At 49.4% G+C, this 18,468-nt stretch overlaps 1 long non-coding RNA gene across 7 annotated transcripts; it reads right to left on the bottom strand.

The window, feature by feature from the left end:
* Positions 1-10,620: 10,620 nt before the first annotated feature.
* Positions 10,621-16,521, bottom strand: LOC125524005 (uncharacterized). 7 transcript variants are annotated; one of them, XR_007290501.2, is made up of 5 exons: positions 14,496-16,519; positions 14,246-14,392; positions 13,946-14,084; positions 13,561-13,615; positions 10,625-11,423 (listed from the first exon to the last, which is right to left on the bottom strand). It is a non-coding gene; the product is annotated as an uncharacterized LOC125524005 (long non-coding RNA). The 7 variants fall into 7 exon arrangements; XR_007290502.2 differs by having other exon boundaries at positions 10,626-11,420; XR_015610949.1 differs by having other exon boundaries at positions 10,626-13,615; positions 14,496-14,614; positions 14,860-16,515.
* Positions 16,522-18,468: the final 1,947 nt, after the last annotated feature.

Below are 18,468 nucleotides of genomic sequence, written 5' to 3'. Positions count from 1 at the left end.
GGAGGTGATCGGCTCCAGCGTCGAGGAGGAAGACGAGGCGGAGAACGGAAGCGAGACAGAGGCACCGAAAGACGGAGTGGACGGCCAGCCTCAGCTCGACCGCGCCTCCAGCAACGAGCCGTGCCCGCCCGAGCCGACTGCCGCCGGAGGTGATCAAGCCGAGACCGCCCAGCCGGCCGCCCCAACATCTGACACCGCCGTCTCCTCCAATCCTCCGAACCCGTCTGCCACCTCCTAGGCTGCCACCTTATCTTTGTTTTATCTGCTTTAATAGTCTTTGAAGAACTTGTTAATTCACACAATTCCACCCGCGGGGTGTATTTTGAATTTCTGCTCGAAGATTCGGCCAAGGGCCTTTGTTATGTAAATATTCATCCGACTTCTATCTTTTCTTGCTCATTGCTCCTTTGCCTTTTTCCTTTGCCGGCTTCCCTCAGTTGTCGTCTTTGTCAGTCGGACAGCCGCTCTGCGGACTACTGCTGGATCAAATTCTTGGTCACTTTGGGAAGGCAAGTACTTAGCCGTCTTAGAGTTGTTTAGCAAGTCGGATAGAAGGCGGCAAGCCGACTGTTCAAGAGTCGGTTTGCGAAAAAAGGCTGGAAGCCGGCTTTAAGCTATGTTTATGCTTTGAGTCCTTAGCCATTTTTCATGTGGACGCCCATTCTTTCTTACTCCTTCCCACCAGACAGTCGCTCTGCGAGCTGCGGCTTCTGACAGGAGACGGCTTAGGTGCCACACACTACTTGTCCGGCTGCAGGAAGCATTTCATAGCGCAAGGCGGCAAGTCCCCGGGCCGACTAGTCGAACCCGGTGCCAAGCGACATAACAAAGAGTAACATACTCGAAGGCATAATTCTTATCATATAAATAAAAGAGGGCAGTCCCTGAGCTCTTCTCGGAGGGGGGCGAAGTCTTGGTACTTTTAATACAAAAGGTAGCGTGGTACATACTGCGTTTAACTGTAAAATTTTCGGAGGAGATTTGCATTCCATGGCCGCTCTGTCTCTTTGCCGGAGTCGTCCCTCTTGCGTGCTCGGGGCTTCTGAGCGTCGATCAGGTAGTAGGAGTCGTTGCCCAGCACTTTGCTGATGATGAAAGGGCCTTCCCAAGGCGCCGACAGCTTGTGCTGGCCGGCTGTTCGCTGGATCAGTCGAAGCACAAGGTCGCCCTATTGGAAATATCTCGGCCTGACCTTCCTGTTGTAGTATCTGCGCAGGCTCTGTTGGTAGATGCTGGACCGGCTGAGTGCCAACAGCCGGCCCTCTTCCAGCAGATCGACATCGTCTTGACGTGCTTCTTCTGCTTCTTCCTCGGTGTACATGGTGACTCGCGGGGAGTCGAACTCTATGTCCGTTGGGATGATGGCTTCAGCACCGTAGACGAGGAAGAAAGGCGTGAAGCCGGTTGACTTGTTTGGAGTCGTGTGCAGACTCCAGAGGACGGCTGGCAACTCATCGAGCCAGCAGCCAGCCGAGCGCTCCAGAGGCTCGACCAGTCGGGGCTTGATGCCGGACAGGATGAAGCCGTTTGCTCGCTCCACCTGGCCGTTTGACTGTGGATGGGTGACGGACGCTAGGTCCAGTCGGATGCCTTGTGTCACGCAGAAACGGGCCAAGGCGCCTTTGGCAAAATTCGTGCCGTTGTCGGTGATGATGTTGTGTGGTACGCCGTACCGAATTGTGATATCGAAGATGAAAGTCACGGCAGTCGGACCATTCAGCTTCTTGATTGGCTTCGCTTCTATCCACTTGGTGAACTTGTCCACCGTGACAAGTAAGTGAGTTAGGCCACCTCGTACCGTCTTGAATGGTCCCACCATGTCTAGGCCCCAAACTGCGAAGGGCCAGGGAATGGGGATGGTCTTGAGTGCAGAAGCCGGCTGATGCGGCTTGGAGCGGAACTTCTGACACCCTTTGCATTTTTGACCAATTTCTTGGCCTCTTCTAAGGCCGTTGGCCAGAAGAAACCGTGTCGGAAGGCTTTGGCGACGAGTGCTCTTGAAGCCGCATGGTGGCCGCACTCGCCTTGATGGATGTCTTTGAGAATTGCTTGGCCTTGCTCTGGCTACGCAGCGCTGGTAGACACCAGTGACGCTGCGCCTGACCAGCTCGCTGTTGACTATGGTGTAGGCTGCCGCTCCGCGTTGTACTTGCCGAGCTAAGGTCTCATCAGTTGACAGCTCTTTACTCGCCAGGAATTTGAGGATGGGCTGGGCCCATGAGGGTGCTGCTATTTCTTCGACTGCCAGAACTGCGACTTGGACGAGGGCGGCTGGGCTGGGAGGCGGCGGGCTGGAATCAGCAACCGCTTGTTGGATTAATGAAGTCCCCGAGCCAACTGGTGCAGCCCTCGGGCCGAGTTCTGGAGTCTTCGGGCTGGCCGCCGCAGTCCCCGGGCCGGGTTCTGCAGTCCCTGGGCCGGCTTCGGCTGTGGCGGCTTTGGAGCCATCTGCCAAAATCCTCGTACCGTTTGCTAGAGCTCTGGAGTCGGATCCGACTTCTTCGGGAGGAGCCAGCACAAAGATGGAGTCTAATTCTGGTGAAAGCTTCACAGACGGCTTGAGGAGGCGCTGAAGGGCGACGCCGGATGGTATTGCTTGGCGGGTGGAGCCGATTCATGCCAGGGTGTCTGCTTGGTCGTTGTCATTTCTTGGCACATGGAGGAACTCGCACCCCTCGAAATATCCACTGAGTTGCTGCACGAGGAAACGGTAGCTCGCCATGTTTGCATCTTTGACGTCCCAGTCACCAGACGACTGCTGGACCACCAAGTCGGAGTCGCCATAACACAGGATCCGACGAATGCCAAGTTCTTTGGCAAGCCGGAGCCCATGAATGAGCGCCTCATATTCGGCGACGTTGTTGGAGGCGGCAAAGTGGATTTGCAGTGCGTATTTGAGCTTGTCGCCTTTAGGAGAAGTGAGGACAACGCCGGCTCCCAAGCCGGTGCGCATCTTGGAGCCGTTGAAATGCATCTGCCAATGGGTGGAGTCGGGCGCTGGTGGTAGGTACTGGGTCTCGGCCCAGTCGATGAGGAAGTCAGCCAGTGCTTGTGACTTGATGGCGGTGTGGGGCTGGTAGTAGATGGTGTAGGGAGCCAGCTCTATGGCTCATTTGGCCACTCGGCCAGAAGCATCTCGGCTTCCGATGATCTCGGCAAGTGGGGCCATGCAGACCACAGTGATTGGATGCTCTTGAAAGTAAGGCTTCAACTTCTTGGCGGTAAAGTGCACACCATAGCACATCTTCTGGTAGTGGGGGTGGTTCTACTTGGAGGTTGACAGCACTTCGCTCAGGTAATATACTGGTCTCTGTACAGGTAGTGCCTTGCCTTCCTCCTTACGTTCCACTACAATGACTGTGCTGACTACCCGGCTGGTGGCGGCGATGTACAGGAGCATGTGCTCCTTAGGAGTCGGAGCCGCCTGAACGGGTGGAGTAGTCAACATCTTCTTCAACTAGAGAAAGGCTTCGTCCGCCTTGTGGTTCCACTCGAAAAAAGTGGTCTTCTTCATGAGCTGGTATAAGGGGAGAGCTTTCTCGCCCAGCCGACTGATGAATTGGCTGATGGACGCCAAGCAGCCAGTGAACTTTTGCACGTCTAGTAGTAGGCTGGGTACCTCCATCCTCTCAATGGCCTTGATCTTTACAGGGTTGCACTCTATGATGCGTTCAGAGACCAGGAAGCCAAGGAGTTGGCCGGCTGGTACTCCGAAGACGCACTTCTCAGGGTTGAGCTTGATCTGGAATCAGCGCATGTTCTCAAAGGTCTCCTTGAGGTCTTCCAGCAGTGTTCCATGCTTCTCCGTCTTCACCACCACATTGTCCACGTAAACGTGGGCATTTCTGCCGAGTTGCTTGAGGAGGCATTTCTGCATGCAGCGCTGAAAGGTGACGCCGGCATTCCTCAAGCCAAACGTCATGGTCAGGTAGCAGAAGGCTCCAAACGGCGTGATGAAGGCAGTCTTCAGTCTGTCAGCCGGGTTCAGCTTGATTTGGTGATATCCTAAATATGCATCTAAGAAGCTCAACAGCTCGCATCCGGCTGTGGAGTCTATCACCTGATCAATTCTTGGCAAGGCAAAAGGGTCCTTGGGGCAAGCCTTGTTGAGGCTTGCGTAGTCAATACACATTCTCCACTGCTTGTTCTTCTTCAGTACCAGGACCGGGTTGGCTAGCCACTCTGGAAAGAATACTTCCATAATGAAGCCGGCTGCTAGGAGTCGGGCTATCTCTTCTCCGACAACTCTTCTCTTTTCTTCTGATAAGCGGCGCAAGGGCTGCCTGACTGGCTTCGCATCAGATCGGAGATGTAACTTGTGCTCGGCGAATTCCGTTGATACACCTGGCATGTCTTTGGGGGACCATGCGAAGATGTCTCGATTCTCACGGAGGAAATCGACGAGCTCGCCTTCCTATTTGCTGTCGAGATTTGCGCCTACGACAGCGTACCTCTCTGGGTGCTCCGGGTCCAAGGGTATCTCCTTCGTCTCTTTGGCCGGCCTGAACGAACCCTCAGCCTCCGATTCCTTGGGGTTAGGCGACACCTCTGGCTGCTTGCCGGCCATCGCCACAACCCGGTCAAGGAGCCGCTTCTCGGCCGCGATCACCAGGGACTCGGCCAACCGACTACTTTCAGCCGCATAGGCAGACGACTTCCGGTAGTCGCCGGCTATGGTCAGAATCCCCTTGGAACTAGGCATCTTCATCTTGAGGTAGGCGTAGTGGGGGACCGCCATGAACTTGGCCAGGGCGGGTCAGCCAAGTAATGCATGGTATGGGCTCTCAAGATCCACCACCTCAAACCAAAATGACTCTCGGTCGAAGTGATCTTTGTCTCCAAAGAGGACGTCCATCAGGATCTTGCCGATTGGTGAGCAGGAAAGGCCAGGAACAATGTCGTGGAATACAGTCCGGCTGTTCTGAAGCTGTCTTTGCTTGATTCCTAACTTCTTCATGGTGTCCTTGTACAGGATGTTGATGCTGCTACCTCCGTCTATCAGAATTCGCGAGAAACAAGCAGCTCGTCTATCCGTGGCATAGGTGGCATCCAAGACCAAGGCATAGGAACCCGGACTCGACATCACCTCTGGGTGATCAGCTCTGCTCCAGTTGATAGGCTTCTCGGACCAGTGCATGAATTCTGGTGTCTCTAATGCTACTGCATTCACCTCTTGCTGCTGCTGCCGCCTGCTGCATCGATCATCAGCCACGCTGGTAAATACCACGTAGGCTCCGTGCTCTTCGGGGTACTCGTCTTGTACTGCACCGCCTGGCCTGACAGCCGGCTGCTGGGGCGGAGGCGGCTACCCAGCAGGCGTGGGAGGCAGGAGGCCGTCTCCTTTGGCGATCCTGGTGAGCCAGTGGCACTTCCGAGTGGTGTGGTTCGACGGCTTCGCGCCGCTGTGGAACTTGTAAGGACCATCCAGAGTGTGCTCGTATGAGAAAGCCGGCAACCAGTTGGGCTTGCCGCCTTTCTGTCGCTTGGGTGGAGGCTGCCCTTCCGGCTGCTGGTCTTCGACTGTCATCACCTGCCGGCTGTGGAGCCTTGCGCTTGTGGTCGCTCTGCTGTTGTCGCCGACTGGCGTCTTCAGCCGGAGTTCTAGGAGCCTAAGGGGCCATTTTGCCAGTCGCACTAACTTGAATCTCCGCCTTCATGGAGGAGTCGGCCGTGACATACTTGTCTGCTATGATCAGCAACTCGTCGAGGGTTTCTGGCTCGTCGCAGAGGAGCTTGTGCTTGAGGAGGGTGCCTTCTCTGCACCCGGCGGTGAAGTACTCGATAGCCTGCACCTCGTGCACGCCCTCGCAGGAGTTCCGAAGCTCGGCCCAACGTGTGAGGTAGTCGCGAGTTGACTCGTTGAGGCCTTGCACGCACAAGGAAAGCTGGCGAGGATTAGGAGGACGCTTGTACGTTCTTGTGAAGTTGCGGACGAATGCATCGGTGAAGTCGACCCAGCTGTTGATGTTGCGGGGTTTCAGGCTGTTCAGCCATGTCCGGGCTGTGCCCTGGAGCATGAGCGGAACGTATTTTACGGCAACACGCTTGTTGTCGTTCACTATGTTGACGGCCGTGGAGTAGTCAACCAGCCAGTCCTCCGGCTTCACGGAGCCGGTGTACTTGGGCGTGTCTCTTGGGAGCGTGAACCCTTTGGGAAAGGGCTCGTCTCGAATGCGGGGCCCGAAACAAGGCCGACCCAACTCATCTTCTTCTTCCAGCGCCAGGGATTGGTGAAGTCGGTCGATCCGGTGGCGGGCGTCGTTTTCTCCGACTCCCTCTCGGCGGCCAAGGCGGTCGCCGAGAGTCGGATGGTCAACAGGCGGCAGGGAGACTCGCCTTTCCTTGCGAGGAGGAGGAGGCGGACAGTCGTCCCGTCGTTTCACTGCTCTTGGGTGGCCGTCTTGGTCGCGCTCTATGGTAACGCGAGTCTGACTGTGGCGGACAACCGGATCCTTGTCTTTTCTTCCGCGGGCGCCACCAGTCGGCGTCCGAGACGTCGCGCCTTGGTCTCGGCGTGGAGGCGGGTCGTCGTTTTGTCGCTGCGGTGCCTCTGTGCGGCAGCCGGCCTTATTCTGCGCGGTACCCGCGTTGAGGAGCCGCTGGACTCGCTCCGTCATCAGGCGGTGCTCTTCACCCTCAAAGTTGTCCAGCTCGTCCGCCGCCGCCTGGGCGGCTCGAATGTTCTCCGCAGGCGTGGCGTATACAGGGCGATTTGCCCCGAACAGGTTGGCGATGGCCACGCCGCGCTGCTGGACCGCGCCTAGGCGGTTGGGCCAGTTGGGGCTGGCGAGCCACCCACAACGCGATCCATCTCACGCTGGTAGGCTTCTGACAAGCGTCTCATGCTAGCCAGCTTCTTCGCGCCTTCGACGAGCTGAAGGCGGCGCGCCTCCAGCGTCTCTGCGTCAGCGTCTTCCGGAATGGGCGCGGTCAGGTCTTGCAGTGCCGCGCCAAGTGGGTCATGCGCTCCTCCGCCGGGATGATCGTCATGACCGATGACGAGCACCTCTGTGACGGTGCTTCCGTCGCTCTCCGCGCGAGGGAGCGGCTCGTCGTAGACCACCACGTTGGTGGGGAACGCGTCGAGCGACGCGGTGTCGGAGTCGACCAGCATCAGGTCGGTGGAGCCTACAGACTCCAAGTCCACGGCAGGCTCGCTGGCGACATGGAGTTGGTCAAGGAGGCCCGCGAGGAGGCTCTCGGAGCCGCCCGTGCCTGCGTCGGATGCAGGCTCGTCGGAGAGGCGAACCTCGCCGACAAGATCGGCGAGGCAGCTGGCTGCGCAGGTGATCTCAGCGCCATGCAGCGCGTCGGCGCAAACTCCGTCTAGCGTGTCGGGCTAGCTGCGCTCGCCAAGGAGGAAAAGGGTTCTCGTCCAGAGCAGGTCTCCGGACGACTGCACCAGGCCCCACGGTGGGCGCCAAATGTCGGGGGTTGGGTGCGACATATGCCAAAGGATGGCTTATCATGGTGGGAGCGAGTAGAACGTTGCCGGTGCTTGGAAACGGGATAAGGCGAAGGCATGCACGCCGGCGAATCTTACCCAGCTTCGGGGCTCTACGTGGAGATAACACCCCTACTGCTGCTCTGCGGGGTCTCTGCATGATCACTTTGGCAAAAGTGTGTACACGGTTGCTCCTTGAGCTGTTTCCTGGAGGTAGGAGAAGGCAAGGCTAGCTTTCTCCTACCTATATGATCTGGTCTAGTGCTAATGGATTCGAACCCTTTGCATGGGTGCCCTGGGGGTTTATATAGGCCTACCCCCAGGGGTATAATGGTAATCCGGCTGGACGCGGGCCAGCCGTCAGTCTCTCTGGCCGCCGTCTTATCCGCCGACTCCTGGGGCCCGCCGACTGGTGGGCCCCATTGACTGACTCGGTACAGAGCCGACAGGCCACGTCCGCCGCGGGCGGGTCTTGCCGGCTGCAGATTACTGTAGCCGTGCTTCTAATGATGCGGGCTCGGTCATGGGGTCATGGCAACAGCTCCGCCGTCTGGCGGGCGATCACTATTGCCACTCCTTGTCGCGTCTGGTTAATGGCACGTGGGGCCCGTGGGAGGGGCTAGCTGACTCCTGGGGGCCGACTGGTGGCGCTCTCGCCGTCTTCTGTACGCCCGCCGACTGGTGGGACTCGTAGTCCCTGGGTCGTACCGGCAGGCCGTCGTGGGCACAGGACTGCGCCCACTGGGGCTAACATCAGGGCTAGCATGGCAACAGTGCTGCGCCGGGCGGAGATCTCCGCGGGTACGGCGTACTGTGGCCATGCCTGCCCTTGGAAAAGGATGGGAGTGGACCTTACTGTGGCCACTACCCGTCCCGTCCCTCTTTATGAGGGCATAGGGGTTGTTGGCGTCGCGGGCCGACTCCCCATGGCCGGCTTCTCTGGAAGTCACCAGTTAGGAGTCGGCTCATCCTGAAGTCGTCCCCGGAACTCGGCCGCGAGTGGGCAGTCGGCTGCCTCGCCGCCGACTCTTAGAAGGCGGCTCTTCATCCTGGGGTCTTGAGGGGCGCAGCCTGCCCCGATGTCTTGAAAGATTCTGGGCCTGGGTTAGCCTACCCGTGGCACATTACTCCGACAAAAATGGTCAACTAAGTTTGATACGGCAAAAAATCATAATATTTCAAAAACATTAGTATATTATTTCGAATTTACTATTCACGTGTGTGTACGGGTGAAACAATGTTCACATTTGTATTTTTGGAATATAAACCAACCAGTTACGAAACAATTTTGGTATACTTGTTGGTGGTGGTAATTGTACGTAGGGCTGCAAACGAATCGAGTTTGAGCGAGTTGGACTTGACTCAGCTCAACTCATACTAAAATTAGAGCGAGCTCAAACTGAATGAAGTTCAAGGTCGAGCGGTAAAACATGACTTGTGTTCAGCTTGTAACGATCTTGAGGCGGTCTCGAGCTAGTTTGGAGCTAAATGACATGATAAAAATTATAAAATCTGTGACTATTATCCCAACTAGATGACGCGAAATTGAAAAAAAAGGCTTATTCTAACTGAAGGCACAACAATCTCTTCACGCTTGGGAGAGCGCATCTTCCCTTGGACGAAATCTAGATTATGGTCTACATGGATGAAAGAAAAGAAAAACGAAGGGGCAAATGCTGGGAACTTTTGCCAGAAAAAACTGAATATTTAACACACGACCGATGTTCCATATTATTTGCTTGTAAATAAAATGAAGAAAAGTCCTAAACGATATGTATGGTAATATTGTCCTATTTTCATTTAATATATGGCATAATCATTTAACAAATGATATTATGCCGAGCTATTGAGCTGAAATCGAGCAAGCCAGAATTGGCTCAAGATCAGCTTGTTTCTTGATCAAGTTATAGAAAGTGTTCATACTTAGCTCGTTTCATTTCGAGTCGATCTCGACTCGAGCCAAAAAACAAGTCGATTTCGAGCGGCTCACGAGCATCAAGCTTTTCTTGCAACCCTAATTGTACGTAATGTAAATTGTGCAACGAATCAAGGTAGCGGACCGGCATGATAGAACCAAATGGTGAACTATTTCCTCTTATCAAAAAACTTCTGCTACGCTGCCAATTACGTTTTGTAGAATTGTCTTCGATAAGAACTACCTCCATCTAAAAGAACCACAAAACACTTTAATTTTAGGTCCCTCCAAGAAAAGGAGGCTATGGTTTTTGCCTCCCGTCGGCGGCGTGCCGATCTCCCACATCTTCTGTGGCCTTAGGGCCATAGGTGCGCAGTGGATCCCGGCCCTTGTTGGCCGGAGGGCTCTGTTTTCAGGTGCTTCTTCAAGTTCTGTTAAGGTTTGTGTCCTGCTCAAGAAGACGAGACGACAGCGGCTTCTTGAAGATGGAATAAGATTCTCCCCGCCTAGCCCCCGTCCCGATGGTGTGTCTAGCATCGTCGGAGGGCGTGTGGAGGTGTGTCTCCGGCGGATCTCACGAGATTTGGTCGGTGGTTGTCTTTGGTGGATCCGATCGAATCTGGTCTTTATTCATGTGTCTTCAGGTTGGATCCTTCCGATCTAAAATTCCCTTCATCCGCGGCGGTTGCTATTCTGGGGCATTGGTCCTATGGGACCTTAGTACGACGACTTCCCGATTATCTACTACAACAAGTTATGCCCGGCTCCGGTGAGGGAGGGGCGATGACGGCGGCACGCCTTCGGCTCGCTTCAGTGCCCGTAGTCGTCGCTAGGTGGCCTATGAATCTGGACGTAATTTTTATTATTTCTGGTGTTCGTTGTACCGCCATGATTGAAAATGAATAGATCGACAGTTTTCCGAAAAAAAACACTTTAATTTTAGAAGGGACATTTGTCTTCATATATGCTTCATGCAAAAAATAAGCCCAAACGTAAACCCGCATACATAAAATTTACGGTGAAGACACCATTGATTCAACCTCCAACGTATTTGGCATCCGAGTTAGATTGATTTACATCAACCTAGTAACTTTTTTTTTTGAGACGCAACAACCTAGTAACTAAATGAATCCACTTAGTTCATTGTCACCAAGTGTTAAAGTATACTAGATACTACCCTGCGCGTTGCTGCGAGAATTTATAGTATTGCAAGAAGGATATATGAGGTGAGAAATCATGAAACCATGAAAATGAACACAAATAAATATATTTTTAAACCTTTGATTGATGGTATGATGAAAAGTCATCAAATTTAAGTATATTGTAGAGTATCTCCATATTTTCTTAATTAGACTACATCCCTAACATGAAATGAAGAAACATATAGTTTGATAAGATTTTTCTCATAACAATACAATATAATACAACTTGGTTGCCTGTTAGAAGTGCATAAGGATAAAAAACAAAGAAATTTCATGGTAAACCACAAGCCTTTCGGCGTTAATACTCCAAAGCAGGTATTAGCTTGGATTGTCGACCATGATTAGAATAACCAAAGGTCTGCAAAATGGCATGGTTCATGAGTAGGAAAAAGTACAGTCCATTTTAGTACGTATCTCTACTTCTAATGAAGCAATTGGTAGTCTCCGCCGGTCAATTTTCGTCCCACCACTTTCGTCCAGTTTTTTTTCGTAGGCTAACCTTCGTAGAATTTTTTCGTCTGGTTTTTCTTTTGTATCTCACCCCGCACGTAAAACGAACAGCCAACGAGGCTCCCTCAATCTCGATCTGTTTCATCTTAGCCTCCAGCCCCGAGAGGAGCCGCCGCCGTGAGGAGACGCCCCAGCCCCAAGAGGAGCCACTGCCGCCACCGCCGCCGCCGAGAGGAGATGCCCCAGCCCCGAGAGAAGCGCCGCCTCCGGGGAACGAGGTCGCCGCCGTCACGCACCGCTTCCTCCAGGAGCCGCCGCCGCCTTCGGGGAACGAGGTCGCCGCCGTCACGCACCGCTTCCTCCAAGTTTGTGATTCCATGGCAACACACAGGCATTCAACTAGATTTACCTTCTTCAGATTAGGAATAGATCAGAAAGTAGGTGACGTGATATAGGGCATTCAACAATGACATGGAAGCTACATGCAGATTGAAGGGGCAATAAATTGAGAGGTGAATGATGATAGAAGGTGATGGACAACATGTTCAACGAGAAAGAGCGGGTAGAGGGTTGTGTGGTGTTTCTAAGAATATAGAGAAGAAGATACTTGTATTTGTGTTTTGGTTGAACATAGCATGCAATGTGCTCATTTGTGGGAAGAAAAATAAGCATTGTTTACAAGTTCATTTGTTGGCCCGTGGCAACGCACGAGCAGTCTACTATTTTCAATATACTATTTTTAAAGTCTGGAGTATACATATACTATTTTCAATATCTGACTATTTTTATATTTCTAATGGAAATTAAGGGATGGCATGGTTTGCAGACATGAACTAGGGTCATTGCTCTGTTTCTAAGATACAATGGGTTGTTTATTCATTCCAATTGCATCTACCAGTAATGGTTCCAGTTTTTGTGTCCTTTCTCCTTTTGGAGGCCTACTTCAGATTCTAATTTGAATACTGCCCATTCATGCTTTTAGGAAGGGAATGAAATGCTAAGATGATTTAAGTATTGAACTGAGAAAATATAAGTTTCAGATTCTTTTTACTGAAATAGATTTTCAATGTAAAAGTATTCATTAAATAAATACCTAATTAGAATATGCAATGTTTACATATATTTTGCAAATCGGTGGACACTCTCTCTGCGTTTAGATGCAGGGTTATTAGGTTAATTTTCTTGCAAGGAAAAATGTGATTTTAAGAGGTCATTAAGCTAGAACTTTAGATCAAGATGCAATCTTCAATGTAGGAAGGCATGGATTCGGTGGCAAAAACTTTGATTAGGATGCGGCCCTCTAGGTAGGAAGGCATGGATTCAACGGCAAAAAATTTGGTCGGGATGCAGCTCTTTAGGCAAGATGACATACATCCACAACAAGAACATCAATCAGGATGGATTCAACCAGTGTGCTAGATCGTTGGATGACATAATACAGTTATGGTGTAGGTCGATGGTGGTACTCTAGCTCCAACCAAACTCCGATCCGGCTCATCCGACCTCCAGTTTAGGTTCACTATTCATCAATTTTAGTGCTACGTATTCCTATTTGCATTATACTTGGTGCATAAAATTAATGAGTCAGCAATTTATTATTATTTGTTTGGACAGGGCCTCAGTCTGTTTGGAATCAGATACAACCATCTGATCCATGATTGTTCTTGGGCATCATATTTCAAAATATACTTTTTTTGGATTTTGTAAAGGTTGCAGATAACAAGCCATTGGGAGCTAATGGTTCAGTTAGATCCTGCATTTTCTTGACCTTTTTCCTGTTAGGTAAACAAACTACCATGGAACTTTTCTAATGCGATTGTAAAGTTTTGCCAATCCAATGAGCATATGAGACTGAAATATTGGGTCCACTCTCAGGAACTAAACTGCTTACTCAGCATGGGTGAATTTTTAAAAACAAAAACGGAACAACAATAGCAGCAGCAATAATAATTTCTTTTAAGGAATTTTAAGAAAACAAAACATATACCAGTCTGTTTATGCAGAAATATGAATGATAAGGCAATTGCATGGAGTGAACATTTTGGTGGTTGTGTGACGGTGCAAATAATTAATAAAAGACTCAATTTCCCAAAGGAAAAGTCTACACATCATTATGTAAATCAAATGCAAATATACAATTTTCCATCGATCTTGTTAATATATGGATTTCTTTGAAAGGCACACTTGAAGGCACCAATTGATTAACGCGTAACTCATATTCCTAAAAGAAATATTCATTGTAGTACTTTGAATTGACAACCTCAGGCGCTGATGGAGGAAACAAAATCAACCAAAAGAATAGGAGCATTGTAATAACTGGAGAAGTGGAAATAGATATTAACCAAAAGGGTGGAAGCTAGCTATACCGAGCTAGATATGGCAGATAAGATAGGAAGTTGAATTTTACTCTCATCTAACTGTTGTAAAAATTATGTAATCAAAACAGAGGCCCATGGAATATACTACACTTTTCATGAACAATTATGTTCTAGAACTGTGAATTACATACTAACATTATTCTTGAGAAAGTATGGGTTTTCATCTCTGACCTCGCTTTGATGCGCATGAAACTTATTTCCACAGAAGAGGCAAATCATGAAGCACCTACAGTAGTGAAAGGAATTAAGAAACCCTAGAAATTCTTGCATCAAACTAATTAAATTTCATATGGCTAGCAATTAAATTAGTATATAAAAATAAAATTATCCTACTACATAAGCTTAGCCACTGCTGAATGCTAAATCCAATCTGTACTTGTAATGTCCAAGCGTACGAAACAATGACGGGCAGAAAATTCCCTAGAGGAGTAATCATGCATGTATGCTTAGTCTGAAAGGAGAAATAAAATACTAAAATAATCATAATAATTAGAGCTCATTGCCTTCTTATTTCGGATGCAATGCATGTGATTGTCAACAGGAGACTCTAGACTACCTAGCAGCTGAAAAAAAATCCTTCGGCTGTGAACCTTTTAGTAGAAGAACGACAATGTCAGCCACACATTGATACCAGTCACGTATTAGATCGGTCTCATGTCATCACAGTGGAATAATACTGCTAGGCAGCAACATACCTGAAAGTAAACAACAAAATCGCATATGAGATAATTCTGCCAAACAATCAATGTGTATGTAAGTGAGAGACATATATAGAGGGATGCATGATTGTAGTTGCATGTTGTAAATGGTAGGTTTGATTTGTTTATTTCTTCAAGAAGAATAAAGAAAATTTCACCATCTAGTGCTTCCAATCAAAACCAACTGGATTGGAGAGATGAGCATGAATCCGTGGTGCCTCCCTTAACAAATGCTTGCCCGCAGTGCTCGAGACCAGACATGCTGCCACGGAGGAAGTTGCTGGAGATTGGAATAGAGCTTTCTTCTAAAAAAATTCATCCTACCACACACGAATCAGATCTTGCAACCCAGGCTAACTCAAATAAGATACTCAGATCCGGGGAGATGAGAGGAAGTAGAGACCCGACCTTTGGTGCAGGTGTTGTTGAGGGAGGACACCGAGGGTGGCACGTGTGGCCTCACCAGGATCTCTGGTTGACGCCGGAGCGCGATCATGGGCCGTCGGAGCCCGCGGGTCTCGATTTACCTGCAATGGGGTGCGAGTATAAGTTGACCTGCGGTGATCACAAGGCGCTCAAGGCAGTGACCTCCGTCTGAACAGCATGTAGAGGGATCGGTGGAAGAGTGGACACGCAGTTAGCCAGGGTTGCCGGAGCAGCATCGCGCGTCGAGGGTTGCGGGTTGACTCGCCAAGGTCACACGTGTCGGCGCCAATGGGGACGCGGGGTAGCGGGGTCAGTGCGATGTCTCCAGGATGGCGGGGCGGCTCACCGGGGTCACAGCGGATGGCGTGCCTGGATCACCGGGAGTCGCCCTCGCTCGGCACTTCGGCAACGTTGCGGCGCCTCGCTGGGTCACTTTCGCGGAGGATGAAGGGAAAGGGGAGCAGTACCGCATGCGGTGGCGTCGACATTAGATTCGATTTACTCATCGGTTACGGACGGTGGAAGGGGAAGCGAATGGACTGCGTTGGAACCGGACGCGACATTAATTTCTTTTCACTCGACGTTTGCTGACACGGCAGACGATGGAACAGTTTTTACTGACATGGCATGATTGATGACGTGGATAGCCTGCATGTTTAGATAAATAGTGTTAGAAATAAAATATCTTTAGATTTAGAGTAATTAGGCAATTAGCATATTCCTTAGAATATTCTATCTAGCAGTTAGAATATTGGCTTTGTCCATACGCTGTGTCTTTCTAATTATCGTCGTGCCTTTTCTAAATGACGCGACTATTGTAACAGACATGTACTTGCGACTATTCAGGTCATATAAAAGCCTACAGTCATTATCAATGAAATCACTCTTTCACTTCATTTCTCTATACTCTCTTCACGTTATCAAGCACTGTTCTGACTAGAGCAAATAGGCTACAGGAGAGAACGGAGAAGAAAGGTGAGAAACTGATGATTTTCTTGCCGGATGTTGCTTGTTCCTTCGCTTTGTGGCCAGAGAGCACCGGCACTCTCGTTTTCCTCGCCGGAATTTCGCTCTCGCTGCTACTCGCCGATGGAACTCCGACGGTCGCCGGGCATTAAGCCTTCGCTGTCACGGTCGTCCGGACAGAAACGACGGCCTCCACCGCCGCCTCCGCCACTGCGGAAACCTTTGGCTACCCCGGCGCCGCCTGGCGGCCGCCGCCGCCTTCGCAGCAACCGCTGGGTGCAGCGCCGCAACTACCCTGGAGCCCCTGGACCAAGTATCAGGGCCGCTGCCGCGCCGGAAACTTCCGCAGTGCCGAATGCAGAATGAGGCCTCTGCCTCCAACTTCAGCGCGGACGCCGACAACTAGTGCCGCTGCCTCCTGAATCCGCCGTTCGGCCTATGGAGTGGCTGCTGGGCGGACCCAGCGCCGGATGGCTCATCTACGACCAGAGCGCGAGTTCGACGACGAGCCCGTGCACGACTCCGGCAGCGTGGAACTCGCGGTCGCGGCACACCTTCCGCCGGTATACTACTGCCTGCGCCATGATTTCGAGACGTGCCCACAGTCCCTGGCGCTCCTTAGCCTCACCAACCGCTTGGGAGAACTGCGCCCCGACGACCCTTCCGAGGGGACGAGCCAACGCTGAAGTCGCTGGTGGCCACGGACCCACGGTGCCGGCACGAAGCATGAAGGGGCGATAGGAAAATATGGGGAGGCGGCGCTCGTACAGGCCTGAACCTTATCCACTGCTCCTCGTTCCCCTTTTGACCTGCTGGTCCAAGCGGTGCCGACACAGGCTTGTGGGCCAAAAGGCCTTACGTGCCATGCTAGTGTTAAATAAATAACATGCTGATTTAATTACGCGATTTAGCAGTAGTCCGATATTTCTGGGAAGCTGCAGATCTGCCACTCTATCTGTACTTAGTGTGCTTTAAACTAATGTCTAGCACCTCCAGTTCGTACTATGCTTAGTTCGACAATGTATTCTATTGTACATATATATTCTATAGACCTTATGTCTATTAAAAATTGAAATATGACATGTTATATATTTGCCTTTAGCATATTATGACATGTTATTTGGTACAACAATTTTATCTTGCATTTGAAAAAATAATTTATACTTGCAATATTATCTCATTAATATGAGATAAAAAGGCCAAATAAAATATGTGATTATCTTGAATTATATTTGTGCAATCACACAGTAATGGCATCTCTACTGTATATTACAGTTTGCCCCCCATAGTGCTCTTCCAAATATATCAAAATTCGATGATATACACATATATGGCTTACAAATTATAAGTGTTCCTCTAGAACATATTTGTTGTTTACCAAAATAAATTTTACTATCAAGTAAAATTAATCAAATGCATGATCATACATGCAGGAAATATGGCTAACATCAATAAGAAAGAATTCCAAGAACTACAAATAGATGGAAGTAACTATCTATCATGGGCCATGGATATGAAAATATTCTTAAGTGGACGTAGCCTCGGTCCTTGCATTGTCGCACCCCCTGAAAATGCTCCAGAAATACCTCAAGTGGTAAAGTATGCAGCATTGCACTACATAAGGCACCATCTCCATCCTGATTTAAAAACTGAATATTTGATGGAGGAGGATCCCTTAGCTTTATGGGACTCCCTCAAGAAGAGATATGACCAACAAAGAGCATGAACATTTTGTTGGTCACAATTAAAAGCTGCAAAAATTCTCAAGTAGATTTTATGTGCACCACATATGCCATGAGAAAATTGATTTTTAGGACACTCTCATCTTAAAATTCAGAAAGTAGCCACTTAAATTTCTTGAACACATCGAAGAATATATATGTGGACTACTCAACCATTTCTGGGACATTTATTCATGGTATCAATAGACATCTAAAAAATGATCTTATGTGAGTCTCTAACCTCCACAAAATCATGAGTTCCTAAATTAATTGCTCAAAGCAAATTATCCTTATGGATTATACCCACTTGAATGATGTTTTCACGAGCATGTATGATTTTTACTAAGTACCTCATGTACATACCCAAAATGGTGCAGAATATGCCAACATCTTGTTGGAAACATGCGGTCTTACACGCCGCAGATCTATTCTAGATCATAGCAACTGCATATCATATTGCTTCCCCTTGCAGTAAGTACGTGGAAATCAAACAAGTATTTCTCATCTGCAATAATTCGATTATATACCGATATCACCACTCCATCGTACATGGGCCCTCACATAAATTTGGGATCCATGTGAGGTATTATTTATCCGTCAATCATAAATATTTTAAACTCCCATCAGGAGAATTAGTTATTGCCCTTACGCTGATTACATTTAAAATAAGGACATTTTCGGCATTAGGGGGAGATTCGTACCACAAATAATGCCAAGAAATTAGACATTCAGTCCTCATATTCACGTACTTCAAAATGTGAACCTAAAGTTCAATCATATATATTTGCAACAGTTTGCAAATCTGCCAAATACATTTACTTATGACAAAGACGTCATCAAATCACATTATGCATAAAAGGAATGTGCCATACAAAGTGGAAGTACCTCATACAACCACTATTCTCCCCAAATGAGAGCTAAAGGGGGAGAAACATGGTCACATGAGAAATGACTTCTCATATGCATCCGCGGAAAAAAGAGGAAATTATATCCTCAACTAGTAAATGTAGTTCGACCTCAAGTTGAATAACACATAACGGATGCTCATCATCCAAACCCAACATAAATGTGCACACAAGTTGAATTGTTGGGACATCGGAACACCTTGACTCCATTCTTATGGGAAACCATGAGGAGTTAAAAGATGTAAATATTATTTCCACAAATTCTATTGATTCAACAGAATCATATAACATAAGACTACATATATCGACATATATTTGTTCTTAAATTGCTAAAACCTTTAGGGCCCCGAACCAAAGTCCATG

Source organism: Triticum urartu, chromosome 7A (genome assembly GCF_056163025.1).
Source record: "Triticum urartu cultivar PI428250 chromosome 7A, HENAU_Tu73, whole genome shotgun sequence".
NCBI lineage: Eukaryota > Viridiplantae > Streptophyta > Magnoliopsida > Poales > Poaceae > Triticum > Triticum urartu.
Note: the sequence above shows the minus strand (reverse complement) of the source record. Positions and strands in the feature narration are given on the sequence as shown.